At 44.8% G+C, this 16,730-nt stretch overlaps 1 protein-coding gene across 13 annotated transcripts in view; it reads right to left on the reverse strand.

Moving 5' to 3' along the window:
• TIMM8B (translocase of inner mitochondrial membrane 8 homolog B) overlaps positions 1 to 16,730 on the reverse strand; it is a 1,180,384-nt gene that overhangs the window by 712,595 nt on the left and 451,059 nt on the right. Inside the window, exon 1 of one of the 13 annotated variants that reach the window (XM_050757774.1) lies at positions 230 to 233. The exons of the other annotated variants lie outside the window; for them this stretch is intronic. The gene's annotated coding sequence lies outside the window, so the exon portion shown is untranslated. Of the gene's footprint in view, positions 1 to 229; positions 234 to 16,730 lie in introns of those variants that run through there. 13 annotated transcript variants of the gene reach the window in all.

Consider the following 16,730-nt stretch of genomic DNA (forward strand, 5'->3'; position numbering starts at 1 on the left):
TCAGATGGCTAGAACCGACATCACCTATGTGACTCCGGTCCTCATGAAAACTCCCCCTTTCTCATTGTGCTGGGCGGGAGAAGTCCCTCTGGAAGGGTGTTCTTCAAGGCTGGTAGAAAACCCTGCACTGAGCAGTGCCGGCTGTGGGAGGAGAGGGAGTAGGCCTTTCCCCACTTCTCGCCAGGGGCATCGCCAAGGTGTGTGCACCAGGAAGCCTGTCATACCCACTCCCCCCTGGCCAGTGAGACCCCCTCATAAGAACCCCTGTTACAGGGAGGATGTGATCCAGACTGGAGGGAAGAGTCTAACAGTTCTGTTTTTATCACTAGTGTGGTGAGATCCTACATCACCAACACGGAGACCTCCCAGAGGGCTCTGCTCTGCTGATCCCACATCAGAGTCCTCCCTGCTCCTCTCAGCCCCTTGGTTTATATCCCTGGAAATCTCCTGGTTGGCCTGATATTGATTTGGCTTTGAAAAGGAGTCAGTAAGAAATACACATACCACAGGTCTGAAATAGAATCTGTCCTTTGCAGTTGCAGCAAAGACTCCCCAAAAGCCGGGTCCGTTTTCAACACGGTTACCCTAGGTGGGACCCAGGGCCCCAGAGCTGCCTGCTGTAGCCAGCCTTTGCCTTACAAGATCATGGGGGCCCAGTTCCAGTGGGCAGCTTCTACAGACACGGTGTTCTACAGACAGGATAAATATTTGTGTTATATTCACACGCACAGCTTGGAGCCTGAGCCAGCTTTATGGCCATGCCTGGGGAGACCAGAGGCTGAGCTGCACCAGCTAAGGCAAATGCTCTTTCCTGGTGGCATTATAAGAAAGCAATGTGGGCTTGGGGATGAAGAGAAAGTTACTGGGCCTGGATGGGTGGGCCCTGAACCCGTAGATCCCTCCAGTCCAGCTTTCCCTCCCTAATGGATTGATCCCAGCCATGCCTAAGACAGCATATGCTGAACCACCTCCTGCCCCCGTGAATTGTCTCATCCCCGAGTAGATGTTGAAGCCTCAGAGGGGCCTGAAGGTCATCTCGTCCAGATGCACTTAGTGGGGCTGGAGAGGTGGAGTATTTGCCTACCATCACCCAGCCAGTCGTGTCTGCTTCCCAGGGTCCCTTCCCATTTTATTATTTATATTTATTTAGATACAGTGTCTCCCTCTGTCTCCCAGGCTGGACTGCAGTGGTGCAGTCCCAGTCACTGCAACCTCCGCCTCCTGGACTCAGCCTCCCGAGTAGCTGGAACTACCAGTGCAGACACCACCACACCTGATAATTTTTGTGTTTTGTATACAGACGGGGTTTTGCCATGTTGCCTAGACTGGTCTCAAACAATCCTGGGCCCAAAACAATCCACCTAATTTAGCCTCCCAAACTGCTGGGATTACAGGCATGAGTCACCGCACCTGGCCCCCATTTTAAATCTCCAAACAAAGCCCTCTTTTTCTAAACTTCAGGAGGTTTTCTAAACCTCAGTGGGCTTTGTTGTTGTTGTTGTTGTTTGTTTGTTTGTTTTTTCCCTCAACATCTCTGGGAGGTATTAGACCTCTAGATCCAGAGGGATGTCCTGCCTGGGGCAGAAGGGTAAAACTGGCTACATTTTTTATCTACATCTCTCATTCCTTCTATATTCCCTATGTACACGTTCATATTTCCCACTCATTCCCCTGGAAAGAAATGGACTTTTACTAAGGACCTAACATAAGCCAAGTTGTTTTCAATTTACAGCAACTCTATGAGGTGAGAGTTATTTTTCCCAAAGCAACTGTAACCAATGTGTTGAATAAACAAGACCCATGAGACGTATTCAAAAAATTGTTTTCTTTTGTTTGCCATTGCCCTTTAAATATATTCAGAGCTTGTTCAGTCCCTTGACACTGGGTAAAATCTCCAATTTTTCTGCTCACTCTTAGAGAATATAAGTCATTTTAAATCACCAATATATCTTAAATCAATGATTAAAAGTGTCTAGTTCAATATAATAGTCAACACATCGATCTTTATACAAAGATATATTAATCAGCATGTTATAGGTCTAGCTGTACTAACAAAGAAGCCTAAAAGCTCTGTAATTAATGCATACATTTTACTATACTTCTCACTCATCCAGAGCCCACTATAGGTCAGAAGACTCTTTCAGGCAGCTGTCCTCCATGTGGTGACTCAGGGATTCAGGCCAGTTTGATCTTGCGGTTCCATTACCAACACATGCCTTCATGCTCCTGGGCAACAGAGACAGAGAAAGCCTAGAGGCTTACAGGGCCCTTGCTGTGCCTTGGTCTGGATATGACACACAGCATTTCCAATCTCATTTCCTTTCACAGAACTAATCATATTTTCCCACCCAAATTCAGCAGGGCTGGGTAGTATGAAGGAAGAAACATGAGGAGAAATTGGTGAACACAGGACATTGTCTCTGTCACTAAAGACAACTCTTATCCCTGATGCCCCAGCTGCAGTTAGCACAGACAGGCCCCTCCTACAGAGTAAAGGGGATGGCATCAGCTTCTTCTTCCCTTCTCAGACACGTGTCTTCTGCTCAACTGTTTCTGACCTCTCTGGAGTTGAAGCCTTGGGATGGAGAAGAGGTTAAAAGAACAGGAAAGTTTTCTCTTGATAGGTATTGTAGTAAAACGACTTCAAGAGCTCTGGGCCTGGCAGGTGTCTAAAGTTTTCTTGCCTCTCATGACACTCTCATGGCTTGTCAGAGGCCCTGCTGCAAAACTGACATTTCCCATGACTCTGACTCGGTATTGCCTTCTGATTGGTCACCCCCCTTTCAAGGCCCCGGTTTTCTGACAGTCTACTCCACATGGATTCTCCCTGTTGGATTTCCACTGCGATCCTTCTGTGGTCAGTTTTCTCTCCCACTGGTGCCTATATGGTCCGTAAAAAGCACTCCTGCCTCTTTTGTTCTGACAAATCCCAGAACTATAGGGCAGTGTCAATTTAGCGGCTCTCTCCTTAGCTTCTCAACTGAAGCATCTGGCCTGCCAAACCCTCCCGCTTTTGAGGTTTCATGGGCAGGAGTCTGGCACCAGCCTTCTGGATCCTCCTAACTGCAGGGAATAATATCAAGCTGCCTAAGTGGTGTATCCTCTTGCCTTGAGGTGAAGGGAAAGTACTTCCACCCTCTGTCTTATGGGGCAGGAAACTCCAGGCATGGCTCATTTCAGAGACACACTTTCTGTAAAATCCTGTCTTCATTTCCAACAAATTGGCAATGTATCATTTCCATATTGTGGGTGAGGAATTTTGAGAATTGTGATCATGGATTTCTAGATAATACTTTTGTAAATTCTGCGTGTGGTCTAGTGTTCCTCATTCAATTTAACACAGCGTAATACAAGTGACAGACACCCAACCCAACTCAAGTTGGTTTAAGCAAAATGGAGGATTTGTTATAAAGGACATTGGAATGTCTCCTGGAACCTGAGAGCATGATTTCTACAGGGACTTAGGAATTGCTATAACCAGGTTCCCACATTCCCTCAGGACTCCCTCCACATCCCACATTAGTGCTTCTTTCCTAGCTTCTCTTGCATTCTTTCTCACTAAAAGTGAACTCACGTCTCTCACTTCTCTGGTCCTATCATTGGAAACATGGCTGCTGGCAGCTCCCAAAATACATATCTTCTAGTGCAGCCACAAAAGACTTTCCACTCTCAGGCCTAAGACCAAAAATCCTCCAGAAGTGGGCACTATGTTGTGTGCCTGTGGTCCCAGCTACTCAGGAGACTGGAGCAGGAGGATTGCTTGAGCCTAAGAGCTTGACTCTAGTCTGGGCAACATAGCAAGACCCTGTCTCTAAATAAATAAATAAATATCCTGAGGAAAGGGACACATGGGTTCCACTTGGTTTTGAAGCTCTCAGCTAGCCCAATCAGCTTGGTTTGGGGTGAGAACTCCCTGTGACATGGCAGCTCCCCTGCAACCCTGGATGGTGTGGGAGCTGGGAAATTCCAGAAGATAGCAGGTGTATGTTGACCCTTGCACTTTTCCAGCTGTTCAGTCATTTGGACTTGTGTTAGTGTGTCTGATGGTTCATTCTAACTTTAGTAGCATTAGAAGGTAGAGGCAGGGTTCTGGTTTGTGCAAAAGCCTACATAACCCAGGCCAGCCATCTAGAGAAGACCTCTCTTCTTGCCTCTTCTACCAATAAGGATTTCTGCCAGTCATAAAGCATTTAGTTCATACTGCCTTGAATTATGAGATGTCTGCCCAAGAGTCTTACCTTTCAAACAGTGTTGCAGTGTTGCAAATATCTAACTTCTGGGGCTATGCTTTTGTCACTTTTATATACCCTAAATCATCCTAAGCACTGCCTTACATATAACATTAATTCATTATATTTATTGAAGGCATGAACAAATAAATGAATGATTTCAGAGGACATTTTCCCTCCCTGTGAACCTATTAAAAACTCACCTGAAAATGACTAAAGGAAAAACATTCATGGATCTTGGATGGAATTTCTTGCTTCCCTCCCAGAAAATCTGAGTTTCATACATAAAATAAGGTAAAAGTTTAAAATAACATCTAGCATGTTTTACACAATGAATATACTAAACAAATATTTGTTGGTTGGCTCAGGTACACTAAGGACCCTGCTTCATATTGTTCCTGCTTCATCTCCGTGTCTTGGCCCAAAGCCTTCCACTGCCCCATCTGCCCAGCTGACCTATACCTGCTGCAGTCACTCAGGTACTGAAATTTTCCCAGAAGGGCATCACCAGAGCTATTTGCTAAATGGACTCCACTCCTCCATTTTGTTTTCAAAGGAGTTAGAGTTCAGAAAGAACTTTCTCAAAGCAAGGGAAATGGAATGCTGAAACAAGAGATGGAGAGTAACTAAAATCATCTTGACCCCAGTCTTGTTTATCCCAACCATTTGCTGAGAAAAGGCAGACAGAGGTTGAGTACCAGATACATCATTAGAAAGATGGAGCCAAGAGAAGTCTAGGGAGAAGGTCACAGGGAGGAATCTGATGAGGCAGAACCTTGTTCCCAATCAGACATTCGAAGGAAGCCAAAACCTGGGAAACCATATCATTATTTAAAAATCCCATTAAGGCTCTATATGGGGGAAAGAGAGGTGATGCTTGCTAATTTCAGGAAGTAACTTAGTAGTTTTAAGTACCCAAAATTAATTGATGGTTTTAAGGAAGAAATAGAGTATAGGTAATGCTGAGTCATAAAACCCATCGTTGGGGAAGAGGAAGACCATTAATTCTCATGATTCGTCATACCACAGGACAGAAAAGTAATAGTTCAAGTTGTATATGATGAAATCTAATGCTGTGGCATAATTTTTTCTCATCGATTGCTTCCAAGCCTATCTCCGGTGATTTATAGGAATAACAGGGAGGGAGTGCTCACTGCAGGATGGCCAGGGCTGGGGAGGTTTATGTGCAATACTGGTTTCCAGAGTTAATAGATTTTCAATTATGGCCTCCGGAATAGTGTTACGTTCCTGGAGGCAGTAGGCCTGAAACTTAGCCACTACTAGCTCACCAGACCCCACCCACCAGTCCAAACCAAGCGTCTGGGTGGGATGGGAGAAGTTCCTACCCTGGTCGGTATGCTGGGACATGTCTGCCTGGAGAGTGCCTAAGTTCCCTCCTTCATCAATAGAAACCCAGTGGCCCTGAAATACTTATTCCTACATTCCTGCAGCTGAAAAACCAAAAAAGACATGGTTCATAGCACCAGGATTACACCCATTCTACCCAATGAAATGTGGTAGCCTAGCAGAGATTTGCTCTAAGAAGCAGAGTCTAGAGTTGGAGACAGGCAGTCTTACAGGAGCCGAGAGTCTAAACTGGAAGGTGGCAAGCAAAAAAGGCTCAGGGTCTGAAGCCAGGAGAACAAGAAGATGTCAAAGATTGGCAAAAAGCCTCCCTAGAGCAGGAACCACAACGCCTTCTTAGTCATTGCTGTGTCCTATGCACCTGGCACATTGTTTGACACAAAGGGGCATTCAGGTATTTACTGAATGAATGAGCCAAACAAGCCTGTGGAGTCTGTTACCAGGATTGCAAAGACATTTACTGTTCAAATATTTCTATGCTCCTCCACCTCCCTAAACCCCTTTGAGTAAAGTGTGGTCATTGAGTGGTACAGGTCAATGGACTGTGAGTAGAGAAATGCAGTACATTTAAGAATGAGTGCAGGACCCTCCAGCATCTCTTCCCCTGCAATACTGATCGTGGAAGTCTCATATTTCAGACGATACAGTACAAGATGTGAGGACTTTTATCAACTTAGGTTATTTGATGGCTACATGGAGCAGAGCACCCTCCTCCTCTCCTGACCAGCCTGGGATGGGTAATGGGAGTGAGAAATAAACTTAAGTATTTTGTTAAGCCTTCATGATTTCCTTAGCCAACCCTGAATAAATGTAACAATCTACATTTACCAATTGTCTTAGCTCAGGCTGCTATAAAAAATTACCATAGACTAGATGGCTTACACATTTATTTCTGACAGTTCTAGAGGTTGAGAATTCCAGGAGCAAGTTGCCAGCAGATTTGGTGTCTGGTGGGGGCCCTCTTCCTGGACTGCAAATCACTGTGTGCTCATGTGGGCTTTCCTTGGTGCTGGACTTGGAGAAGGAGGAAGATCTGGCCTCTCTTCCTCTTCTTATGAGGACATTAATCCTATTGCAGGGTCCCACCCTCAAATGACCTTATTTGAACCTAATTACTTTTCAAAGGTTGCATCGCCTAGTATCTTCACATATGGGCTTAAGGCTTCAACATAAGAATGTGAGGGGGATACAAACATTCTATAACACCAGATTAAAATCCAGTGACTTCCTTCCAACCCTTCTTTCATACCCTCTTGCAGAAAGATCTCTTTGTTTGGAAGTTATGTGAGCTGAGTTCACCATCCTTTAACTCTTTCACTCATCTTTGTCACCATTACCCTCCAACTTAGTTTTCATTCCTCTCACTCATTCTGGATTTTATTAGCTGGCTCCAAAATTTATTTTGCTCCTCAGCTTCTATCATCACATTTCATATCTATGCAAACTATTTTGAGACCTAACCTCAGTATTCCTTGACATCATCAACTCCAACAACATGTATCCACATTAGCAACAACCAAACCTCCTATGGCCGTATTCTGGGCCCCATTATCATATAACTCTTCCAGCTCTGGAAATGCAAATTCCAATATACCAATTTTCTTCCCTTTCACTCCCACCATGCTGCTGTTAGACTTCACTTAGAGCTCCAATCCTTTAAGTTCAACCTATGACTCTGCCTCCCCTAGTAGACCCTCATACTCTTCTCTACATTCTCCGTCCTTATCATAGCACATGGCCCAGGAAGTTATGCAGAAGTCATTCATGAAAAATAAGTGAGCAAAGTGGCTGTACACCTGCACACCTGGTGGATTTTTCCCCATGGCCTCTTAAAAGTGTTGTTTTGTAAACTGCATTGCAGATTCCTCTCAAGAGCTAATGGACAGAACTCAAAAGTTAAAATTCTAATACTGGGTCCATCATCAGTTACCTACATAGTCTTGGATAAGTCCCCTGACTTTTCACTGAACTTCAGCTTTCTCGTGTCTTTTTTGCTAAATTATTAATAAGGATCAAATGAAATCATGAATGTGAAAATGTAAAAAACTCTATAGAAACATAAAAATTACTCTAATAATGCTCATGGATTTCCTATTGTTTAGCATGTATGAACTTGTCAGATTCACATTCTTCCTTATGGAGGAAAAGCCGGGCAGATGTTGGAACAACCGAATGCCCCAAAAGTCGAAACTGAACCATTATGTTCCCAGATCAGTAGAGCCTGCTTCACTGCCGTACTCATTCCTTCACTTACCAAACATTCATTGATTTCCTGTTGTTTTCAACTACTTAGTAAGACACAGGCCTTGCCCTGATGGAGTTCAACCTTTTGGTAGGAAAAGAAAAGGAAACAATACATTGCAATCAGAATGATACGAGTAAAATAGTAGTATGTGCAGGATTCTGGGGATGGAGGACCCCCAGTTCTCTCTAGGGAGAGAGGGACACAGAACACAGAACCCAGAACAGTTTCACAGGGCAGGGTCTATGTTCTTGCCAGCTCTCCTGGGCACACAGCTCTTCGGTCAGGATCTGGAGGAAACCGACACATGGGGAAAAAAATGGAACACAACCAGGAATTGAGCTTCTGTCTCTAACTCTTCCTCCAGTTCCTTGTCTTGGCACTATCTGGACACGGCCCCAAAGGATTCAAGTATGTGTGCAATTATTTCTCTCAACAATCCTATGAGGTACAAGGCTGTCACTTGCCTCTGTGTGAATTTCAGACAGGCCATCTGAGACCAAATCCTGCATTCTTCTCACCATCTCACACTGCCTATCACACCTGGGAAAGATGCAGGGTGGGAGCCTGAGGAGGGGATAAAGGCCTCCCCACACATCTGTGATTGGCTTCAGAGCTTCAGGGCAGGGTTACTGTCCTGGTGACCAGTCTGCCTCCAACCAGAATCCTTCTTCTACCACTGACTCCCTGCAGTGCAGGTCAAACAGATCTATACCTTATTATGCCAGATTCCTCAGCTCAATGCAATGGAAATTAAATGCTATCTGCACAGGAGCCCAGCAGAGGCAGTGCATTCCCAGCAAGCTAGGCAGGACTTGTGATGACGGGGAGAGCGGAAGTTACTTCCCAGTGATGAAAGCCTCACAAAGCAAGTGTGCCCTGAGAATTGGCTGTGCTGCAGGCAGACAGGCTGGCCTCCTAAAGTTTCTCAAGAAACTTGGGTCTTCATCCCTGGATCCTGGGAGCCTCTGAGCCCCTCAACCATGGTTCAGCCTGATGAATCTAGAGAGTACATTCTCCCCACTTCCTCCTGGACAACAGATTTTAAGAAGGATGCAGACCCAGCCATTTTGCTGCCACAAGGATCCAGAGCATATTTTGAACAACAGTTGCAGCATTTTTAGTAATCTGTGGATACTGAAGAGGAGGCTGGTGTCTCAAAGCTGATCTCCTTTGTCTTTACTCTTACCCTAGCGCCCTAGGTGGGTCTCTCTCTCTCTCTTTTTCTCGCCCTTTTTTTTCCCTGTCTCTCCCTCCCCATCTTCCTTACTCCCTAAGTGTGTGTGGTGGGAGTTGGGGGAAGTGGGGGAAAGGCAGCAGGGGAGCACATATCCACATGTAATTTTCGATATCGAAGTCAGCATTTTCAATTACTTTCCACTCATTTCTCCCCCTACCATTTTCTACTTGTAACTATGGAAACGCATAATAAATGTCCATTTAGATGCGCAAGGGAAACAATTTTCAAAATGAAAGATAATATATTTTCATGAGCCCCACATTCTCCTACTTCTTGTACCTCATCCATAGCCACTGGCTTGCTGGTGTACATGGGTGACATTCATGGCTTAGCAGACAGGAGGCCACATCATTGAAACCCATTGTGAACCCATCATCTCTGGGCCCCCTCAGTGCATATGATCCCATCTGTATGGGCTGGAAGAGGGATGTCCCTGACAGGACATGGAGCACCAGATGCAATGCCTCCGGAATACCCAAGGAGACAACTTTCCAGAATTCAGAAAGGTTTGAGACTCAGCAGGACACAGATTCCTTTCTCACCCCCAGGCAGAGGATGACCCAAGCAGAAAGCAATCATGCCGCAGTAGTGACCTCCACAAAGCTTAGAATCAGGGGTTCTATGCATCTGAATATTATTGTTAATGGGCTATGCTTCTCAAAATAACATACGCCAGGTGGTAGGACATGGAGTTCCTAAAGCTATGACATGAATGTGGTGCATTTTCCTCTGCATCAATTTTGCTAATTGACAACTGATTCAAAACATCATATTTATATAAAAACTTTACATAGGAGAATGCAAAATTCTTAAGAATTTTTACAGTAGTCCATGAGATTAAAAGGAATTTATGCTTATAGCTGGCAGCTTCAGACTGTACCCCAGGACTCTTGAGATACCCTTTCATTCTCCACAAGGAACATTTTACCAGGAAGTTTAAGAGGTCCTGCCCAGCAGTCCTCACCTCCTCTGGGTCTCATGCTGAGTGTAATAGTTCATTTTTCCAAGAATCCTGTGGGGGAAGAAAACTAATTTTTTCTTCAACCCTCATAAGTTCTTAATTGGAACAGACCACCTCTAACAAAAGACAGATAAATGGAAGAAAACCAAAAAGGCATTTATTAACATATATATTTCACACATGCATGGGATACACCCAGAGAATGAGTGGGTGTCCTTGAAGTCCAAGAAGTGTCTTTGAAGTCCAGCTTATATAACATCTTCAACAAAGAACAGTAAATTTTTAGAGATGTGAGAAGACAAAGAAAAAGGACTTCAAGTCTCTAGGGACAGCCACTTGTGGAAAGGCAAATAAATGGCAGATAAAGGTTAGTTAGCAAAGCATGTTAATGTAGATTCCTCTGGTGCTGTCTCCAGGTGGAATGAGGATCTAAAGTTGTCTTCAGAGGTTATCCTGTGTTCTTCTTGTTAGAAGTAGGGACAGGATACCTTTTGTCTTTGTAAATCTGTGTCCTGCTTTTAGGCAAATGGAGGGAGGGCAGAGAGCTTTCCTGCAGCTGCTTACTCTTAATTGCCTTCAGCTCAACAATCCTTATGCAAAAGAGGCATATTTTGGGGTGGCATATTCTGGTCTCCCACAATTCATTGGAACCATTTTTTAGCTTCTGCAAACTTAATTTTTGAGCCAGTTCTAAGGTAACTCAGGTTCAAAGCCTGCCCCTTGAGGATGCATAAAACCTGTCTGACACCATCTGAGACCTGAAGCTGCCTTTTTCTAACCTGTACTGACCCCCACATCCTCTCAGACTCACTTCAATCAGCCCCCACTTCAAAGGCTGAGTTCTGAGAAGATGCTATTGCCCCTAAACGTCCGAATGTCACCCACTACATTGGGAAAACCCAATCATATTCATTTGAAGGGGCTGAGCATGGAGCCAAGAATGGGATCAATATTCATTTTCTTTCTACTGAAAAGAGATGACAAAGGAAGTTGTCCAACAGGGCAGCCTTTCAACTTGAGCAACACTAATTGATCGGTTATTTGGCAGATAGACCTGAATTCCCAGACCTGACTTCCTCCCTCATGACCTCCCTTGTCCTTCTTACTTCCCACACCTCTGGCAAATGAAACTGTGATTCTGCAGAGACTTCCAATAGCACCTGGGCCTTCATTGAGGTTGAGCTGAGGATTCTGACTTTCAAGAGAGATGAGGTCCTCAGCACCACGCTCTCTGAATCAGGGTCAAATATTGCTGAGGCAAAAAGTTCTCATGCCCGTCCCTTGCCCTATATATAGGACAGGGAGAAAAAGAGCAGCCAGAAGAACCATCCTGCCTCCCATAAGAAACCTCACGTAGGAAATTGATAGGTCAAAGCCTAACATGGCAGTAGCCACCCTTACTATTGAGGCAAGTCCTGGGCCTTCAAAAGCAAGGTCCCTTCTTGCCTATTTTGCAGAAAGCCAGGGGGTTTCCTTTTTGTCCCCAGGCAAAGCACAGGAGGGGATTCAAAACATACCACCCCAAAATATGCCTCTTTGGCATATGAGATATTTTGAGCTGAAGGCACTTAAGAAGCAGCAGATGCAAGAAGGGCTCGCTGACCTTCCCTTTCTACCTAAAAGCAGACAGTAAGATTTTCTATGAGAAAGGTGCCCTCCTTGTACCCATGTTGGGGCTTAGAAAGCAATATTGCAAAATGAAGGCCTCAGAAGTGAAAGTGTTTCTCCGACCTTCTCCTGCCCTCCTCTTTCTCTCAGTCCCATTCTCTCCTGATGCCAGCCATAAAAATGAGAATCCCTGTTCCCCGAGGGGTATCTCAGAAACCAGAACTCCTCTTCCCCAAAGCCAATAATAAAACTTAAAAATATTACTCTAATTTTCCTTTACCTTTCTATGTAAAAAATGGCATGAAGAAATTATCCAATCTACTTTGTTTAACTGTAGGTCATAAGATTCTGATTCCAGAGAGAGGCCTGTCCTATACCCAGGAGGATGGAACGCATGCTCAGAGATGCCAAGAAGAATCTAGACAGACAGACCTTGCTGGATTTCCATACTCAATCTATTAGCATAAGATCAGACCTTTTTTGTCCAATCATATTTCTACATGGCTGTCCATACTTTGTTGAACCTAAATATAAAAATGGACAATTTTCCCCGCATCTTTGGATCTTCATTCTACAGGCTCCCATGTATACATGTTACATAGATTTGTATATTTTTCCCCAAATTATCTGCCTTTTGTAAGTTGATTTTTCAGGAAACCTTCAGAGGGCCAAGCCCTTGGCTCCTCCATCAGATAGAGAATATTCTTACCATCAGAGACTAGAAGTCAATGCTGAAATGGATCTGCACAAACAAACCTACTAAAATAATCCTTCTCTTCCATTATTTTCCCCCCACATACTTCCTCATCATTTTCCCACAAACTGCCACTCTTAGAAGTTTAACATCCTTTTTCTTTGTCTCATCACTTCTTCAAAAATTTATTAATCTTTGTTTAAAAAGGTACATAAACTCTTGGTACTAACCACTTCTTCAGATCTTTGTTTTTCCTATGAAGGCTCCCATGTGTGCATAAAAATATTAAATAAAATTTGTATGGTTTTATCTTCTTACTCTATGTCAACTTAGTTGTCAGGCCTAGCCACAGAACTTAAGAGGGTATAGGAAAAGTTATTCCTCCCCTGCATACACCTGAACCCTTCTAAACCCAAATGTGACCACCCTGGTTTTCTCTGTTCCTTTTTGCACCTGGGAGACTGAGACAGGCCTACAGCCCACACCCTGTGATTGGTCAGACATGCGCACTGGGATGCCAGGCCATCTCTCTCTTTTCCTCTCTCCCTGTAGGCCATGGGAAGCATGATTTGTGTCCCAGGATTCTGTTTCAGGATTTGGCCTAAGCCATAGTCTCTTACCTGGCTTTTGCCAGAGCTTGGCACCGCCATGCTGTAAAGTAGTTCATCTTTTCCCATTTGGTTACTGTTCTTTGTGCATATACTGCATTCGTTAGCTCCCTAGAGGGGAGGAAGGTAAGTGACACCCTGGACCCTAACAATGATTATCCCTAATGTGAGAACCTGGATAGAAAAGCAAACAGCACACAATGCTTCCACATCCACACTTTTGATATTTGTTGCACAGCAGCTATGGCGAGGTTCATTTGGCTATTATTCCTGCTCATCAAATGAAGAATCTCAATGTTCAGAGACTTCGGGTCACCTAATGACAATCAAAACAGCTAGTTAGTGGCAGAGCAAGGCTTGGATCCAGGTCTTGGGAGCAGGATATACAGTGGAAAGGATGCAGACTTTGGAGTCAGGCAGACCTGGGTTGAGTCTCAGCTTCCCAGCTACCTGGCCTTCTGATTCACTCTGGGTGTGGGGTTTGGGGGCGGGCTGAGATGTGGAGGCAGGTGTCCCCCTGACCTAGTCTCTTGGCTTCTGAATGGCTTTTCATCCCCCTCTGCTGCCGCTACCCACAGTTCCCCACCCCATCCTTCCCACAATGCCAGCTTCATTTCTACCCAAGAATCTTTCTTTCTGGATCAGAGAATGAATTCAGGACCAGCCCAAGGGAGAGGAGCTTTAAAACAAGAATACCCATCTGGCCCCCAGGAAGAGATAAGAGCAGCATGGAAGAGATGATCTGGGATCATTCCCATCAGCCCCCCTGCAGGAGGGACCCCTCCCCACCCCCAGGGTCTCCATTGTTAAGCAAACAAAGTCCTTGGTGCTAGGGTAGGTTGGATGCAAATTGAATTAAGTCTCCATCTGTTAGTTTATTCTTTCCAGAGTTGGGGTTTTTTTCTTTATTCTTTTTTTTTGACTCCCCGTGTTTCATACTTGCTAATGAGCCAATCAAATAGCATTAGGAACTGTGGGCAGGAGGTGGCTCCACTCAGCCTGGAGCCCCCCTTGCACTCTCTGCTGCCTCTGAGAGAAACCCATCCCCCTCTCATCCTCTCTTTAGATTCCTGCTGCCTCAGCCCTCCTAGAAAAAGTGTCCAAGCTGTTGATTCAAAATAGATATTCATTTGCATGGAATTAGCATGTTGCTCATTTAATGTTCAATTCCACCCCCGTTCCACCATCCAAAGTCCGCAGTCCAGGATATGGTCAGGAGGTCTGGCTGACTGCCCAGATATAAAGCTTGTGATTTAGGTGGATGTCTTTAGAGCGCAAATTCTCAGCAGCTGCCTCCAAGCTCTGCCCTCTGCTGCACTGAGGTCAGCCCTGTGATAGCAGAAGGAGGCAGGTGGTTACCTTTGAAGCAGGGCCCTCTGTCCTCAGGTTCTGTCACAGTGCTAGAAATGCCTGGCATCAGAGTTGCTCAGGAAAGTTTGGTTGAAGGGATGAGAGAGGAGACAGTTAGGACTCTGGATCACCTGTGAAAATAATGGCAGCAATAAAAACAATGGAAATAACAAAGGCTACCATTTATTGACCATCTACCATATTCTAGACATTGTTCATATTTAAATTCTCACCCTTATCACAGCAATGAAAGGTAAATAGTATCATATCAGTCAGGACTCTCAGGTGCAAGTATGCAAAAGCCTAATTCCAACAGGCTAACAGAAAAGGAGAGTCGGGTATTGACTCATATAACTAAAAGCATCCAAATCCAGGGAACTTTTGGTGTCAAGTCCTTCTGGATTGAACTGAACAAATGATGTCATCAGGACATTGTGTCTCTCTCTCAGCTCTGCTTTTTCTTATTAGGAGTCACTCTGACAACTTTCCTCAACTCAGTAGCTCTCAGCAGCTCCAGGCCTAAGTCTTTCTGAATGATTTGAATCCAGGTCTTGGCCATGATTTCCACTGGCCTAGACTGGGTCACATGGTCACTCATGAACCCACTCCTTTACTGGGAGACACAGTGGCCTAATAGGGTCATGCCTGAGTCACATGTCCATCTCCAGAGAGAAAGGGTAGGCACTAATACTTCCTCCTTTGCAAAGCATTAGGCCTCCAGGCCAGCGGAGGGATTCTCAGCAGAAAATGTGGTTCCTGTTACAGAAGAAAGAGGAAGAGGAATAGATGCCGGCTAGCAAAAACAATAAATGCCCACTCCAGATATTATGCCTCTTTGCAGACAGGGAAAAACATGCTCAAAAGGGTAAGTTATTTATCTGGGGTCATATAGCTAGTAAACGCAAATTGATATTTAAATTTGGATTATTATCTCCAAAGCCACATGGTGATGTGACAGGAGGTGGGGAAATACTGGGTAGAAGAGGGTGGTTCCCCGCCAAAGGCCCCACCTTCAAGCCTGGAAACCCAAGGCCCTAAATGAGAACAGCATTCCTGTTTTTGTGCCAAAATGTGGCCTTTTAGCCCACCACGCCGCCCATCCTGTACCCATATAATCCCCAAACCCCGGGGTTCCACAAGCAGATGAACAGAAGGGCAGAGCAGCAGGGCAGCAGAGAGGTACAGCAGAGAAGGAGAGAAGAAAAAGAGTGTCTGAACATCGAGAGGAGTTCGACTGGGGATAGTTAGAGAGGAGATCAGCCATGGGACCACCAAACTCCAGGGGAAGATCATCTTCCCACTCTATCCTCTTTCTAGCTCCCCATCAATCCTGCTGAGAGCCACCTCCATCCAGCAATAAAATCTTCCCCATTTACCATCCTTCAATTTGTCCGTGTGACCTGATTCATCCTGGACATGAGACAAGAACCTGCGTACCAAGAGGGCACTGAGCTGGTTAACACTTAAGCTATCTGCAGATGGTAACTGCTAAAAGAGCACTGTCACACTCCCACTGGGGATTTGGAAGTCACAGGCACCCACCCCAGATGCTACCATGGGGCTGGAGCCCAAAAGCACTCTCCCCAGCTCCTGCACCTGCTCATCTACATGCTTCTTCTCCCATAAAGTGTTTGAGCATGCACAGCAGCCAAACAGATGAGTTACACCCCTGTTGCACATCCTGTTGGGGGGCCAGTGAGCTCTCCCATTTCAATATTATACCTCCTCCTTCCTCTTATATTGACTATCAAGAGGGAAGGAAGATAGACAAGCAGGGAGAGGTGTTAAAAACAGAAAAATATGTAGAAAAGAAAAAAAAATTGCTGGCTTAGTGAAGATTGAGCTTCCAAAGTGCTCTGATATGGTGCAAATATGTCATGGGTGAAGGAGAAACCCATCAATCCAGTGGAACTCACTACCTCATGATGGAAATAAATAAATTAATTAAATTAAATGATTTTAAATGGTAGAACAAGAATGAATCTTAGGAGATTTGAAATCATCTGGGCTGACATAAACCATCTGGCACAGTTCCTTTTTATCCCCTCCCTCACCTGCCCCCTTAATAGGTACAGAAGGCTAAATGTAATCTGAGTGACAGGATCCCTCCTCTTCTGTCTTGAAGAGGGGTGTGTGTGTGTGTGTGTGTGTGCGCGCGCACACACCTGTATGTATGTCTGTGTGTATGTCAGTCTATGAGAAAAAACATCAGGGAATTGACTTTTATAATTCCCCATGACTCAGTTATTATTTGGGCCACTGATGTCCCATAAGTATCCCCAGTGTTGCTTCAGTTGAATAATTCACAGTGAGGGCTGGCGCTCCCTCAGCTCTGTCTCCACCATATTACTGCTATGTATCTCTTAGGGGTTATTTTATAGTAAGCAACAGAAACATACTCTGGCTAACTTAAGCTGAAGGGTATGGGGCAGT

The sequence above is a fragment of the Macaca thibetana genome, chromosome 14 (assembly GCF_024542745.1).
Source record: "Macaca thibetana thibetana isolate TM-01 chromosome 14, ASM2454274v1, whole genome shotgun sequence".
In the NCBI taxonomy this organism is placed as follows: domain Eukaryota; kingdom Metazoa; phylum Chordata; class Mammalia; order Primates; family Cercopithecidae; genus Macaca; species Macaca thibetana.